The sequence below is a fragment of the Aquarana catesbeiana genome, linkage group LG05 (genome assembly GCF_042186555.1).
Source record: "Aquarana catesbeiana isolate 2022-GZ linkage group LG05, ASM4218655v1, whole genome shotgun sequence".
NCBI classification, from domain to species: Eukaryota; Metazoa; Chordata; class Amphibia; order Anura; family Ranidae; genus Aquarana; species Aquarana catesbeiana.
This window is the reverse complement of record NC_133328.1, coordinates 46671168-46686850: the sequence shown is the minus strand read 5'-3', so window position 1 is coordinate 46686850 and position 15683 is coordinate 46671168. Positions and strand designations below refer to the sequence as shown.

Below are 15683 nucleotides of genomic sequence, written 5' to 3'. Positions count from 1 at the left end.
GTATGCTGCGTGCGTGGGTGTTAGCGGTACTGGCGCTAATCTGACGCTGCCTGGGGCGACGCATATCACCGCCGGGCGATCAGGGGGCTAAACCTTTATTCGGTAATAAACGGCGGGTGCCCTGACACTATAAAAAATAAACGAACTAACCAGCGTCACCCGTAACACTTATACGGTGATCAGTGGTGAAAGGGTTAACTAGGGGGCAATCAAGGGGTTAAAACATTTATTAGATAGTATATGGGGGTCCCTGACGCTATAAAACGCTGACGGCGAACCTAAATATTTACGTCCCTAACTAGCGTCACCAGCGACACTAATACAGCGATCAGAAAAATGATCGCTTAGCGACACTGGTGACAGGGGGTGATCAAGGGGTTAAAACTTTATTAGGGGGGGTTAGGGGGGTACCCTAGACCTAAAGGGGGCCTAACACTCACTGCCCTAACACTGTAACTGTCACAAACTGACACCAATCAGTAATCAGAAAAAAAAAAAAAAAAAATACTGCTTGGTGTCAGTTTGTGACAGGGGGGGGGGTGGTTGGGGGGCGATCGGGGGGGGGATCGGGGGGTGTTTAGTGTGCCTGGCATGTTCTACTGTGTTGTGTGTAGTGTTGTGCACTTACATGTCTTCTCTCCTCGGCGCTGGAACGGAAACTGCCGAGCCGAGGAGAGATGACATCACATCCTCTGCCTGTGTGAAACTACACACAGGCAGGGGAGGATTCCGATTGGCTGGGAGCGATCGCGAGGGGGGGGCCACGATCGGATGGTCTCCCCCTCGCCTCCCAACGCTCCCAGTCACAAGCCGACCGCCGCTGGCACCGGGGGGGGGGGTCCGATCGGACCCCCCGCCCGCGGGAGGCAGATCACGTACAGGTACGTGATTCTGCCTGCCCGTGCCATTCTGCTGACGTATATCTACGTTAGGCGGTCGGCAAGTGGTTAAATAGCGACAGTGCTGAAAGCTGAAAATTGGCCTGGGCAGGAAGGGGGGAAAGTGCCCAGTATTGAAGTGGTTAAGTCATGTGTAGTAAAATGGAATGACACAGGGAAAAGTATCGAACACGCTAACTGAAATGTATTTAATACTTTGTACAAAATCCTTTGTTGGTAATGACAGCTTCAAGACGCCTCTTGTATGGATAAACTAGTCGCATGCATTGCTCAGATGTGATTTTGGCCAGTTCTTCCACAAAGTAGGAACAGTCTTCAAATCTTAAAGGTTCCGTGTGCCACTTCTATGAACTCTGATCTTCAATTCTTTCCATAGATTTTCTGTTGGATTTAAGTCGGGTGATTGGCTGGTCCATTCTAGCAGCTTTATTTTCTTTCTTTGAAACCAATTGAGTTTCCTTGGCTTTGTGTTTGGGATCATTGTCTTCCTGAAATGTCCACCATCTTAATCATCCTGGTAGATGGCAGCAGATTTTTATCAAGAATATCTTGGTTCATTTTTCCATTCATCCTTCCTTCAATTATATGAAGTTTGCCAGTATTGTATGCTTAAAAACAGCCCCACACCATGATGTTCCCACCTCCAAACTTCACTGTTGGTATGGGGGGTGTTTTTGGGGTGATGTGCAGTGCCATTTGACCTCCAAACATGATGTGTATTATGGTATCCAAAGAGTTCAATTTTGGTCTCATGTGACAAGACTATATTCTCCCAGTATTTCACAGGCTTGTCTAAATGTTGCCCAGCAAACTTTGAATGAGCTTCAACATTCTTTCTCTTCAGCAATGGAGTCTTGCACGGTGAGTGTGCATACAGGTCATGGCAGTTGAGTGCATTACTTATTGTTTTCTTTGAAACAATTGTACCTGCTAATTCCAGGTCTTTCTGAAGCTCTCCACAAGTGATCCTTGGCTCTTTGACAACTTCTGATAATTGTTTTCACTCCTCTGTCATAAATCTTGCGAGGAACACCTGGTCGTGGCCAGTTTATGGTGAACTATGTTCTTTCCACTTCCAGATTATGGCCCCAACAGTGCTCACTGGGACATTCAGAAGTTTAGAAATCCATCTGTAACCAATGGCATCAGTATGTTTTGCAACAGTAAGGTTGCGAAGGTCTTGAGAGAGCAGGTGCTATTGCGCTAATAATAGCACCTGCAAACCGACCCGAAACAGCCGCTGCTGTGTCTCCAGTGTGAAAGCCCGAGGGCTTTCACACTGGAGCGGTGCGCTAGCAGGACGGGAAAAAAAGTCCTGCTAGCTGCATCTTCGGAGCAGTGAAGTGGCGGAGTATACACCGCTCCTTCAATGAAATCAATGGGACAGCGTGGCTATACCTCCGGTAAAGCACCTCTGCAGAGGCGCTTTGCGGTGGTTTTTAACCCTTTCTCGGCCACTAGCAGGGGGTAAAACCGCCCCGCTAGTGGCCGCATACCGACGGTAAAGTGCCACTGGTGTCTTGGCTTTCCATGCCTTTTTGCACCTCCCTTTCTTCATGCGTTCAATATTCTTTTCCCTGCGTCATTCCATTTTATTACACATAACTTCATTTCTGAACCTATTTGTTTTGGTGTGTTTGTATGTATGGATTGCATGGGTTGTTGTCAACATATGGTGAAAATTTCATGTCAATAGCACCTTTACATAATAATATATTTACCTAGAAAGTTGGAGACGTGTTCAATACTTATTTTACCCGCTGTATATCAAAATAATAAAGATCTGCAATTCAATGCTCGATTATAGTAAATGCCACTGGTTGTTATCATCCCGGAGTAAGCATAATCAATCAAAATATAGACAGGAAAAATGTTACTTTAACCACTTGCTTACTGGAGCACTTAAACCCCCCTCCTGTCCAGACCAATTTTCAGCTTTCAGCACTGATGCACTTTGAATGACAATTGAGCGGTCATAAGACACTGTACCCAAATGAAATTTTTATCGTTTTTTTCCCACAAATAGAGCTTTCTTTTGGTGGCATTTGATCACCTCTGCGGTTTTTATTTTTTGTAAAAAAAAAAAATCAAAAAGACCGAATTAAAAAAAAAAAAAAAGTTTTTTTTATATTTTGTTATAATAGGTGGCAGTGATGGGCACTGATGGGTGGCAATAATGGGCAATAACCGGTTACACTGATAGGCAGCACTGCTAGGTGGCACTGATTGGCACCACTGGTGGGCATTGATAGGTGGCACTTGTGGGCATTGATAGGTGGCACTCATGGGCATTGATAGGTGGCATTGGTGGGCACTGTGGGCACTGGCAGGTGGCAATGGCAGGTGGCGCTGGCAGGGGGTACTGGTGGGCACAGATGAGGCAGAATTGCCTCTTCCTCTTCGGAACCAATGTCCTTTGCACATAAGCCAGTGATCAGCTTTTTTTTTTTTCCTCAAGTTATCAGCGTGAGGAGAAAAAGATTACTGATCTTCTGTTTACATCATGTGATCAGCTGTCATTGGCTGACAGCTGATCAGGTGGTAAGGGGCCGGTGATCTGTGATCACCCGAGTCTCAGTGACTCCATGATCACAGTGGGCGTGCAAAGGGGAGGCCGTCATATGGCGGCCTTCCGGAAATTCAGGTCCGGGCTGTGGCCGTCATTCAAGCAAGTGGTTAAAGATCAGTGACCAATTGATAGCATCACAACATCACGATGCATAAAACATACAAGTTTATTTATAAGTCATATAAAACTCAATTTAATATAGTCAACATCAGAAAGGATGTTGTTCTATACTAGACATAATCGCTCCTGTCTGCGTGTTTCACGAGTTTATCTGCTTCCTCAGGACATTAATTGGAGCTGTATAGATGTCCAAGATATTAGAATGTTCAAAGCTAGGATACTTATAAAAAGACACATTAATAATACTGTCCAGAGTCAGCTGAGGAGAGGGAGGACAACGGAAGAAGGAAAGAAGAGAAAGAAAATAAATGTAAGAAAGGAAGAATAAAACACCCACCTTGCAGATAATACCAGGCCCAAAAACACGCACATAAATTCCCTGACTGGGACACGAATTACACTCCCACCAAGTCCCCCGTCCAGCCTGTAGGAGGACAGCAGGGATAAGGAGGCCAGCATAGTGAAAGAAAGGACCAATCCAAGAACCCACAAGGGCCCAACTCTCTAACCTCGGTTAACAAAAAGTCATAGCACAAAAGAAGGGAAGGGATTAAAGATAAATGTAGAGTATGTCAATACTCCGGCATTTTAGGTACACTACGTAGTAACAACCCAGGATTTTGTACCTTTACAGAGCAGTCCCACAGAATACAGATTAATTTTTCTGTTGTATAGACAATGGTGGTTATTTACTAAAGGCAAATCCACTTTGCACTACAAGTGCACTGCAAGTGCACTTGGAATAAAGTCGCTGTAGATCCGAGGGGGACATGCAAGGAAAATAAAAAAACAGCATTTTAGCTTGCACATGATTGGATGATAAAATCAGCAGAGCTTCCCCTCATTTCAGATCTACCCCTTAGATTTAGAGTGACTGCACTTCCAAGATTTGCCTTTCGTAAATAACCCCCAATGTGTCTTTTGAATACTCTTCTTAAGCATGATTGCCATCTAGTGGTAATTATTATGGTTGCAGGTATAGATGTTTTTAATGTGATGTTGGGACACATACACTATGCCATCCATGTAGTTTATCAATCTTGCTATTTGACTGATCTTTTCCAGACACACTCTTCTGTATCAATTCAGGGGCAAGTAAGTTACCTTTATATGGAATTAGCGGTTTAATTGCTTTTGATATTTTGATTTATTTGGATGGTACTTCTATTTATACTTACTCTCCATTTGATATTATACATTAGGCTCTGTGAGTGGGGTTCTCTTGGTGTCCTCATGTTGGTTGTCCCCTTTTTCGCCCCTGTGTCAGCTCTGAACAGACACATGGACATTATCTAACATGTAACTATGTGTATGATTATATGTTGTAGGTATTTTGATTATCTTTCTATTTACATGGTTAATTGATTGAGTCACTTGGAATCTATTTGTTTCCCTTTATATTATATTATATCTAAATACCGATCCCCCTGAGGAAGCGGTCCAAGTCTGTGTTGGGAGCTGGGAAGCTTTTCTACTATATATTACCATGGACAAAATATGTATTATGATGTAGATACATTACAAGGAATTGTTACTTTATTAATGATATTTTGCTTCGCACATCCAACGTGATTAGTTGGATATATGTCTATATGCATTATATTGTTGTATGATTTTAGGACCCTTGGTCCAAGCTTTTTTGCAGTGATATTAATAAAATATATATATATGATTTTAAACTAAAGGGTCTTCAGGGGGTACCTCTAAAGTCCTGTCAAAATTATCGTGGTTGTGTTCTTGATAACCTTATGGATTTGGTACTTTTTTGGTCTATTTCTCAATTTTATTTCCACATGAAATGTGCCTGTTTTATTCCTCTGAAATAGTGGACTTCCAAAAAGGCTTCGCAAACTCTCTTGCCAATACGTCCATTTTTTTTTTTGGTCTTCAGTCTCAGAAAAAAGACACCGTTATTTGTTGATTCCAGATAAAATCTGCCTGCTCTCTCCCATTGACATTGCATCTAAGCAGCAAAGGACCATATTCTAGCAAATCAGTTCTATTTTACTGGATTTTGGCTCTGCATAAGCACACCCTAATTTTTATTTCATGATAAAACCTGCCCATGCTTGCTTCGGCAGCACATATACCTAAATTGTAATGATACAAAGAAGATTAGCATGACCCCTACACAAGGATGGCACACAAATTCGTAAAGCGAAAAAAAAAAAAAAACTTGCACAGACTCCATTGTGGCCTAGTAAGAATGCTTGAATGTTGTGCAGTGTGTGTATGCAATATTTCTGTCGGTTGACCTTGACATAATAAACTGACATATTTTTCACAATAAAACTCCTTTTCCTCTAAAATAACGGCCAAGCTGAAACGTTTATATAATGTACAGCGGTTCTATACAACATTTCTGGCTGCTGTGTTCTGTCACAACAGTCTATCTTTTCCTATGCTCTGTTTGAAAACGTATGCATCTGACTGCAATCTATCCCACTCAGACCCTAATAGTAAATTGCTGCAGAAGTAGGAGAAAAAAGTTACACAGGGAAACTATGGGATGTATTTAATCAGTATTGTTTTGCTTAAATGCAACTGGTATAATGCCCCTTTCACACGAATGGACTGATCGGATCCGCCTGTTTTTTTTGCAGGCGGATCTGATCGGGCCACCATCGACTTCTATAGGGAGGCAGATGTCAACGGATATGTGTCCGCTGACACCCGCCTGGCATCCAATCTGGCAAGATCTGCTGAAAACAGACGTATGGCGATACGTTCATCATCCATCCAGCGGGTCGGATCGGGTCAGATGAAAACTAACAGGCTGCCTGTTTTCATCCGATCTCCCCATAGAGGAGAGTGGGACTCTGACAGGTCCGTCTCTGCTCACTGTGCAGAGACGGACCTGTCATCTGCCTGCTCAGCGGGGATCAACGGAGCGATCCCCACTGACCAAAAGCGTAGCCCGTCAAAACAGATCCACCCCATGTGAAAGGCACCTAAACTGTCTCAAAACAGCTGATACATGTCTCCCTAAGTACTTCCAAGGGCTCTAAGAAACAAATAGAACGGTGGGGGGGGGGAGTAAACATGACCATAGTAAGTATCGGCAGGAGGAGGGAATCCTTGCTCAAAATGACAGGTTTCCTTGCAAAGAAGCCAGGATGAGGAATTAAAGATGAATTCCATAAATTCAGCCACTTTGTAAAAAGTGCAGGCACACTATAAGTTAAGTCCAGGAGGTGCTTGACATCTCCTGAACTTATCTCTATTATTTATATCTGACATGTGTATGGCTCTGCCAGAGCACACACTGACACTTAGGGTTGTGGAAGAGGAGAGAGAGGCACACAGAGCAGCTATGTCCACCTTCTCTCTTCTGCCCATTCAGAGAAGCCTTTACATTTTGTGAATTCACATAATACAAAGGCTTCTGTTACTGGGCAGGAGGAGAGGAGGGCATAGCAGCTGCACTGACTAATGTTGAAGATGCTTAGACCTGCAGCATCAGCGTCGAGCTCCTGGAAATACAGCAATAGCCATCTTTGTCTTCCAGGAGTACAAAAAAAGTCAGATATAAAAATTTTATACATAATCCCAGGAGATGTCATGCAGCTCCTTGGACTTAACTGATAGCGTGCCTTAATCCTTTTACAAAGGATCTGAATTCCTGCAAATCAGCTTTAATTCCAAAGATGGACGAATGGTTACATTTCCATTCCTCAGCATTCATTTCGGGAATACAGTGAGGTTACAGTCTTTCGTTCCTGAAAGACTAATTTCAGAAACCCCCCTCCCCCACCCACCTGAGAGAGAAGGCCTACACATTCATGGCGTAGGTGAGATTTGAGAGATTTCTGGCTTCATTTCCAAAGCGGATTAGAAGGGGTACGACTGTTGTGACAACAGGTAGAGCTGAGGAGGAGCCTAGAGGAAGCTTCCTCGGCTCCGTTACACAGGCAGCAGTCAGCCTGGAGAGATGACGCGGCCATGGGTGCCAATAATGTCTGGATGCCCGGTGTCCTGCTGAGAAAGTTCCCCCGGCGGATAAGGACCCCCCTGTACTGCGCAGGCGCAGCGCTTGCGCAGTACGAACGACTAGGAGCCGCCGAAAATAGCAGAAGCTGAAAAACTTCAATCAGTTGTACACAGCGCCTGCGCCCTAGGTCCAGGTTCAAGCCCCACCATCCAAGTGGACCTAGAGGGAGAATAAAAAAGTGCCGAGCGAAGCGAGGCCGTGCCCGAAGCGTGGCGAGCGAAGCGAGCCCCCGAGGGGCCCTCATACAGGCGCCGTGTACAGCTGATTTCTATTCTATTCGGCTTCGGCTATTTCCGCCGGCTCCTACTGCGCAAGCACTGCGCCTGCGCAGTAGAGGGGGGTCCTTATCCACCGAGGGGAACTTTCTCGGCAGAACACCGGCGCCCCCCACTGCTTCCTGTACATTACACCAGCCCGCACGGACCGCGGGACCGCGCAGGGTGGGAGAGGGAGATTTTAATGCAGCTGCACAGAGAACACATCTAACCTCTGTGTGTGCAGATCCCAGGTCACCCCCTGATGTTAATGGTGGAGTCGGGTGAGCTTCTGCTGACTGGGCTCAGCATGGAGCGGGACATGCTGACTTTCCTCCACTATAGAAGCTGGCAGCGGCTTCCCTGACAGTCAGGATCGCGTAAATCTTGGATGGCATGAGGGAAGGAGGAGAAGGAGGAAGGAGCTGCGGCGCCCCCCTCAAAGCCCCCCCCCCCCCCCCTAGTTTTGGCCCTGGTACAGTGCATTGTGATCCCCATGTCATCTGTAAGGTGTGTGATGAGCTCAGCAGCAAAATCTTCATTAAGGTCATTTGTATGCAATGTTACAGCTATGACATCATAGAGGTCATGTTAGCCCTTCCAGATAGTGTGACCAGATAAAAAAAAGGAAGAAATCTGTTTCATTTCTGTTTTTCTCTCCTCTGACTAAGGTCATCTGTGTGTGAATTAAGTCCTCTAAAAACCACAGATATTGCCACATGTCCTCTCCGCCAGACATCTGACTGTGGAGACATTTGTATCCTTTACAATCTTGGATAACAAAAACAATTAAAAAGTGTAAAGTGTTTAAACTGTAAAATGTCTTCTTTTTTTATGATGGGTAGGAGGCAGAGGTGGCTGGTGCTCCATCAGTTGGGGGGGGGGGGGGGGAGGCGGCAGATGGACCTGACCCATCACTCCACCAGCCCGCACCATAAACACAACAGCCACCCCCCCATTCGCCAGCTCACTCACCATGGCTCCTCAGCCATACATCTCATCCCTCCTCCTTCCTTCTCATAGGCCAATACAATGGCTTCTCCTTTCGTCGCTCGATATCGACTTGTTGACTAACTGATAGAATTAAATAATTTCTGTGATCGGTCAATAACAATAACATATTTAATAAATATTGCAGCACTAAATAAGTGAAGTTCAAAGTATATCATTAAAAAATAGTCCATATAGTGCTTGAACACTAAAGTGCATAGTGACAGATGGAAAAAAAAAGTTCAATGAAGTATGACGTCGGTTTTAGCATTATCTTACACCGGCATTTAATAAACAGAATTGGGATGATCTGTACCACTGGGGCCTTTTGTTTTTTTTTGTGTTCTGGGGACACCTAAGAAATCAATATAATTATTGTGGCTGCTGGCTGTTTCCAGTTCCAAATGGTCCGGTATAGTGATTATACCATATATAAGTGTATACTGCCCTCTACCATCTGGGATCCATCTTTCTGGTAAGCCTATTGTCTATATATGGTGATGGAAAATGGAACACCTTGGAGTCTCACTCATGTCACTGCATTTTACACTGATTACTTATTTTATTTTCTCCATCAGCTCATCCCCCACAGTTATTACCTTTTGTATCACTTGTCCCTCCCCTTTAGATTGTAAGCTCTATGGAGCAGGGCGCTCCGGTTCCTCCTGTATTGAATTATATTGTATCTGTACTGTCTGCCCTCATGTTGTAAAGCGTTGCCCAAACCGTTGGCACTATACATATCCAGAATAATAATAATCATACAGAAGGAGAAGTTTTATTTTAAGCCCCCCAGTTGTTAAATATTTAGATACTAGATAGATAGATAGATAGATAGATAGATAGATAGATAGATAGATAGATAGATAGATAGATAGATAGATAGATAGATAGATAGAGCGAGCTCTGAACATGTCCAGACACATCCAGTATTACTTCATACAGAGGAACTATGACCTTGGATTGCTGCCATAACGATCATAAATGAAGCAGCAGAGTGCAGTGATGTAATGCAGTGCAATGTAAACTCTTCTCATGCTTTGCTATCAGAGATGAGGAAAGAAAAGGGAACAGGTCTGGGCTGGACAGTCTGTAATGAATGAAAATTTCACGTTACCGCATTCACATGCTGAAAACTATCTACTGTAAATATTACCTGATTCCACACCCTCTCCTTGAGCAAGGAGACGCGGGTTACATTAACGTCAACTCACATGACTGCTATAGGCTCTGCCTCATTTTGTCAGTGGTTTTCAAATTGGAAACAAATCTCTGAAATTCATAAAGCACACACCAACTACTTGCCAAAATATCATTTGTCATCTAGGAATATTTGTTCTGCACCAGAGCAATTTTTGCAGCGTATCACACTGCACATTGAAGAAGCTGGAGTACAATAATACTTAGCATTGATGTCAGTAGCAGTAATACTAATCCCCCAGCATTGGTATCAGCGAATACAACAAAATTCCCCAGCGCTGGTGTTAGTACTATTAAACCCCTCCCCCACATTGGTGATCAGTGACAGTGAAATTTAATACCCCCCCGACCCCATCATCCCTGAAATGGTGGTCAAGGGCAGTGAAAATTATCCCCCGCCCCCCCCCCCCCCAACATTGGTGATCAGTACAGTACAGGGGGGCCGGAAGAGAACAGTACAGGGGGGCCAGGATGAAAGTATAGAGGGGCCAGGAGGGAACAGTACGGGGGGGGCAGTAGAGAACAGTACAGGTGGGCCAGGAGGGAATAGTATAGAGGGCCAGGAGTGAACAGTACAGGGGGGCCAGGAGGGAATGATATAGTGGGGCCAGGAGGGAACAGTACAGGGGGACCAGTAGAGATAAGCATAGGGGGGCCAGGAAGGAACAGTACATGGGGGTCAGGAGAGAACAGTATAGGGGGGCCAGGAAAGAACAGTACAAGGGGGCCATGAGGTAACAGTATAGGGGGCCAGGAGGGTACAGTACAGGGGGGAGCAGAGAACAGTAAAGGGGGGCCAGGAGAGAACAGTATAGGGGCCAGGGGGGAACGATATAGGGGGCCAGGAGAAAATAGTAAAGGGGGGGACAGGAGAGAACAGTACAGGAGGAAACAGTATAGGGGGGCCAGGAGGGAACAGTACAGGGGGACCAGTAGAGATATGTATAGGGGGCCAGGAGAGAACAGTATAGGAGGAAAGGAGAGAACAGTACGGGGGGGGTGGCCAGGAGAGAACCGTATAGGGGGCCAGAAGAGAACAGTACAGGGGGTCCAGAAGGGCAGGCGTTAACAGTATAGGTGTGCCAGGATAGAACAGTATAGGGGGGCCAGGAGAGAACAGTACAGGGGGGCAGTAGAGAACAGTACAGGGGGCCAGGAAAGAACACTACAGGGGGGCAGGAGAGAAAAGTATAGGGGGCAGGAAGGAATTATATAGGGGGTCAGGAGGGAGCATTAGAGGGGGACCAGTAGAGAAAAGTATAGGGGGGCCAGGGGAGAGCAGTACAGGGGGGCTAGGACAGAACAGTATAGGGAGCCAGGAGGGAATGATATAGGGGGGGCCAGGAGGGAATAGTAAAGTGGCGTCAGGAGAGAACAGTACAATGGGTCCAGGAGAGAACAGTACAGAGGGACCAGGAGAGAACAGTACAGAGGGACCCAGGAGAGAACAGTATAGGGGGCCAGGAGAGAACAGTACAAGGGGGTAGGAGAGAACATTACAGGGGAGCCAGGAGGGAACAGTACAGAGGAGCCAGGAGGGAACAGTACAGGGGAACCAGGAGAGAACAGTATGGGGAGGTCAGGAGGGAATAGTATAGGGGCGCCGGTAGAGAACAGTACAGGGGGGCCAAGAGAGCACAGCACAGTCCTTGGTGGTCTAGGAGGGAACAGTACAGTACAGCACAGGGGGGCCAGGAGAGAACAGTACAGGGGGGCCAGGAGAGTACAGTATAGAGGGGCCAGGAGAGAACGGTACGGGGGGCCAGGAGGGAACAGTACAGGGGGCCCAGGAGGGAACAGTACAGGGGGCCAAGAGGGAACAGTTCAGGGGGCAGGAGGGAACAGTATAGAGAGGCCACGAGGGAACAGTACAGGGGAGCCAATAGAGAATAGCACAGAAGGGCCAGGAGGAAACAGTACAGGGGGGCCAGGAGAGAATACAGGGGACCAGGAGAAAACAGTACGGGGGCAGGAGGGGACAGTATATGGGGGCCAGGATAGAACAGTATACGGGGGCCATGAGAGAACAATATAGTACAGGGGGGCCAGGAGGAAACTGGAGGGCACATACTGGGACCTGCAGTGGATTTCCTCATGCAGAGTAGCTCAGGGAAGCTGCTGGAATGGATCGTATCTCATTTGCTGATTTCCGCCTGCCCTCGTCCTTCCGGAGTGATGTCACACACAGGCACCTGGGATGGACAGGAGGGATGGCCAGCTGGGATCGGTGCGAGACAGTGATGTGAGTTGTTTTCCTCTGCGCTTTGCAGCCTCTCAGCTATGTGGGGATGTGATCTACAGTTCATCTGTGATCAATGGTAGATCGTGGCGGAACCCCAGAGACCCTCTCCACGGAACACCCGTTTGAAAAACACTGATCTAACTGCTGAAATTGTACCATAAATATCCACTATACCTTTCAGACTGTCTTACTGCATGCAGGAATATAACCATTTACACCTAAGTCTTATTTCATTCACGTGCGATAACGTCTTCATGGGCCCCAACTCAGACGCCTGAAGAATAACGCTAAGGATTATATTCAGGTTACTTTATCCTGAGGGCAGATCTGCATGTGACCTTGACTCTTTTTCCACAGGTCTATTCTTAGTCCCTAGTTAAGAGAGCTCCCAAGTGACTTAGCCCATACACAAGTTTTGTTATTCTCTTGTGTCATTTGCTGCAGCTCATCCTATGAGTAGAGATATCATTTAAGCAGTTGGAGTCACAGTATATTATATAGGTTTTGAAATCACTGCAAGAAACTTTGTGTACCTGGCTGTGTTTCCATTGCTATGCCTTAAAGCGGTTGTATACCCGCAGGAAAAAAATATAAATATAAAAATATTTTTTAAAAAAACCTGTAAGGCAAAGGCATAATGAGCTAGTATGCAGCGCAAACTAGCTCATTGTGAAATACTTACCTTAGAATGAGGCATCGGTATCTAATCTCGGTCCACGCCGAGGGAGCTGACATTTTGCCCTCGGCGTGTCTTTTGGGTTTGCAGCTCCGGCGCTGTGAGTGGCCGGAGCCACGATGACGTCTTCCCGGCAAGGTCCGGCAGCGTCTGATGTCAACGGCTGCATGCAAAGTGAATATCTCCTAAACCACACAGGTTTAGGAGATATTCATTTTACCTACAGGTAAGCCTTATTATAGGCTTACCTGTAGGTAAAAATGAATAATTAGGGTATACAACCACTTTAAGTTTGTTGACTTTACTGGTGGTGTCAGTGAGGTCAAGGCCTCAAACAGGGTTGAAGCATAAGCAGAGGACCCAATTCAACCAGCAACTTCTGTGGGGGTAGCACTACATGTAGGCAGACTGGAAATGTGTGTATAGTTAGATGTTCTGCCGTCGGCCTAGACTAGAGAAAGGGTTAAACATATTCTGCTCAGTTCCCGGGTTTCTGGTTTTGGCGGGCCTACCTCTGATATAAATAGGGGGACAGCAAAGATCGAGGAAGCAGGAGAACAGAACATGGATATAGGTGGATCGCAGGCTCACCTGTGAGCACAAGTGTGGTGCAGAAGAGACCTGGAATCATGGACAGCATCCAAACCATGAACATTGCCTTTATGAAAGTATGCCTGTACCACTACGTTACCTTAGTTATTATTAGGAAAAGGACATTATTCGTTACGTACTGCCATGCTGCATCTTAACAGTAAAGTTATATTAACCGTTATGAGCCTGGTCTGAAGATATTCAAAGGGGTGCATGTTGGTTCTGGCGTATTCCAAAGGAATCTGGGTCTGTATTTGCATTGGGTATAAAGCAACACTACTACAAGAGAGTTAACTCAGCAGGACACAAGTAGAGGAGTGTAGTTGCTATGGGTATCCAAGTGTAGGAACAATCTACAAGCAATTAGTCAATAGGCGTGGTCCCTGGTAAGGTCCTCCGGTAGTGAGGGGGGCGATGTTCTGGCTCCCTCCCTAGCGGTCAATCTCTCATAGCAACCAGGAGCAGACTAGCGTTACAGAGAGCTATGGCCTAGTACCGATGAATGGAATGGGAAGAATTACGTGAGAGCACACAGGAGGTCTGCGCTATGCTCAACGGGACCCCATTCTCTTTTTAAATCCTTCTGACCACCAACCCCAGGGGATATTTTTTAACTTTTACTGATGCCTGGCAGTCATTCTACTACTACTACTACTACTACTACTACTACTGATGCTGGGGCCACAATCTATCTCCCTGGTGGAAAGTTAACTGACTCTTTGTTTAACACCATCTCATTTTACTATAGGCCGGGCGGGGGGGGGGCACTATTTTTCACGGAGGACATCATGTGACGGCCTCCCAGAAAGCACCTCTCGGCCAGGTGCAGGGCCGCGCAGCAGCGGGATCTGTCACCGGCTGTGTCAGTAAGGACTGATCACTGCACCTGCCTGCTGCCAGTGTCATGTGATCGATATGACCAATCACAGCAGTTCACAGGACAACTGTAAACATCGGATGGCTTCCTTTCATGCCATTCATTGTGTACAATTGTGTTGCTTGCTGTGATTGGTCACAGTGATTACATGGTACAGACAGGGCAAATCACTACCCATCTGTACCATGTGATTAGCTTTGACCAATCATAGCTAATCATAACAAAAGACAATGAATGAACCAGTTTCATTCAGTAAAAATGGTTGCTTATACCAATGAAATTCATTGGTATATGCAATCATAATGTGTAAAAAAAATGTAACACTGCACTGTACTGGTGACAGTATGTAAAAAAAAAAAAAAAATGTGAATTTGTTTTTTGTTTTTTTTTAATTTCTTCATTTTCCAAATAATGATGACAAAAAAATTACAATTTCAAAAAATTCACCATGCCTCTTACTAAGTACCTTGGACTGTCTACTTTCCAAAAAGGGGTCATTTTGAGGTATTTGTACTGTCCTGGCATTTGGGAGCCTCCGGAAATAAATACCATAGTTTGTGGACTAACTTTCCTACAGACTAAATAATAAACATCGATTTGGGTTATTTTCACCAAAGAAATGTAGCAGAATACATTTATGAATTCTGAGTTGATGAATTTTAAGTTTATGAAGAAAGATTATTTATTTGCAAGATTTTATAACAGAAACAAAGAAAATTTTGGGTTTTTTTTCAAAATGTTCCGTCTTTTTTTGTTTATTTAGCAAAAAATAAAAAACCCAGTAGTGATTAAATACCACCAATAGAAAGCTCTATTTGTGTGAAAAAAATGATAAAAATTTAGCTTGGGTACAGTGTTTTATGACCGTGCCATTGTCATTCAAATTGTGACAGCTCTGAAAGCTGAAAATTGGCCTGGAAGGAAATGCCTCGGATTGAAGTGGTTAAAGAATTTGAGGACCCCTAAATAAACATCTGAAATTGACAGAAATTAATTGCTTGTATGTTGAAAGATCAGATTGAAATTTTTGAAATGTTTGTGGGTCCCATCTGTCCTAAGTAAATGTTTTCTTAAGTTAATTTTCACACATGTGGTGAGTACTTTGAAGTCATCAGCAGTACAGAATACAGAGGACATCGCAATGTAATTCCTGGTTAATGTGCACTGAGAGTAAGGCGGGGCTGGCTTCTTTCATTAATAGTATTAATATTAACCCATCCCTAGAAAGGGAGGAGCTGGATTCATGACTTCATAGCCAAATCTGGAGTATATAA

The 15683-nt window shown here is 45.1% G+C and overlaps 1 non-coding gene across 1 annotated transcript; it reads left to right on the top strand.

The window, feature by feature from the left end:
- Positions 1–5653: 5653 nt before the first annotated feature.
- LOC141146520 (U6 spliceosomal RNA) lies at positions 5654–5760 on the top strand. Its single transcript, XR_012244917.1, has one exon. It is a non-coding gene; the product is annotated as a U6 spliceosomal RNA (small nuclear RNA).
- Positions 5761–15683: the final 9923 nt, after the last annotated feature.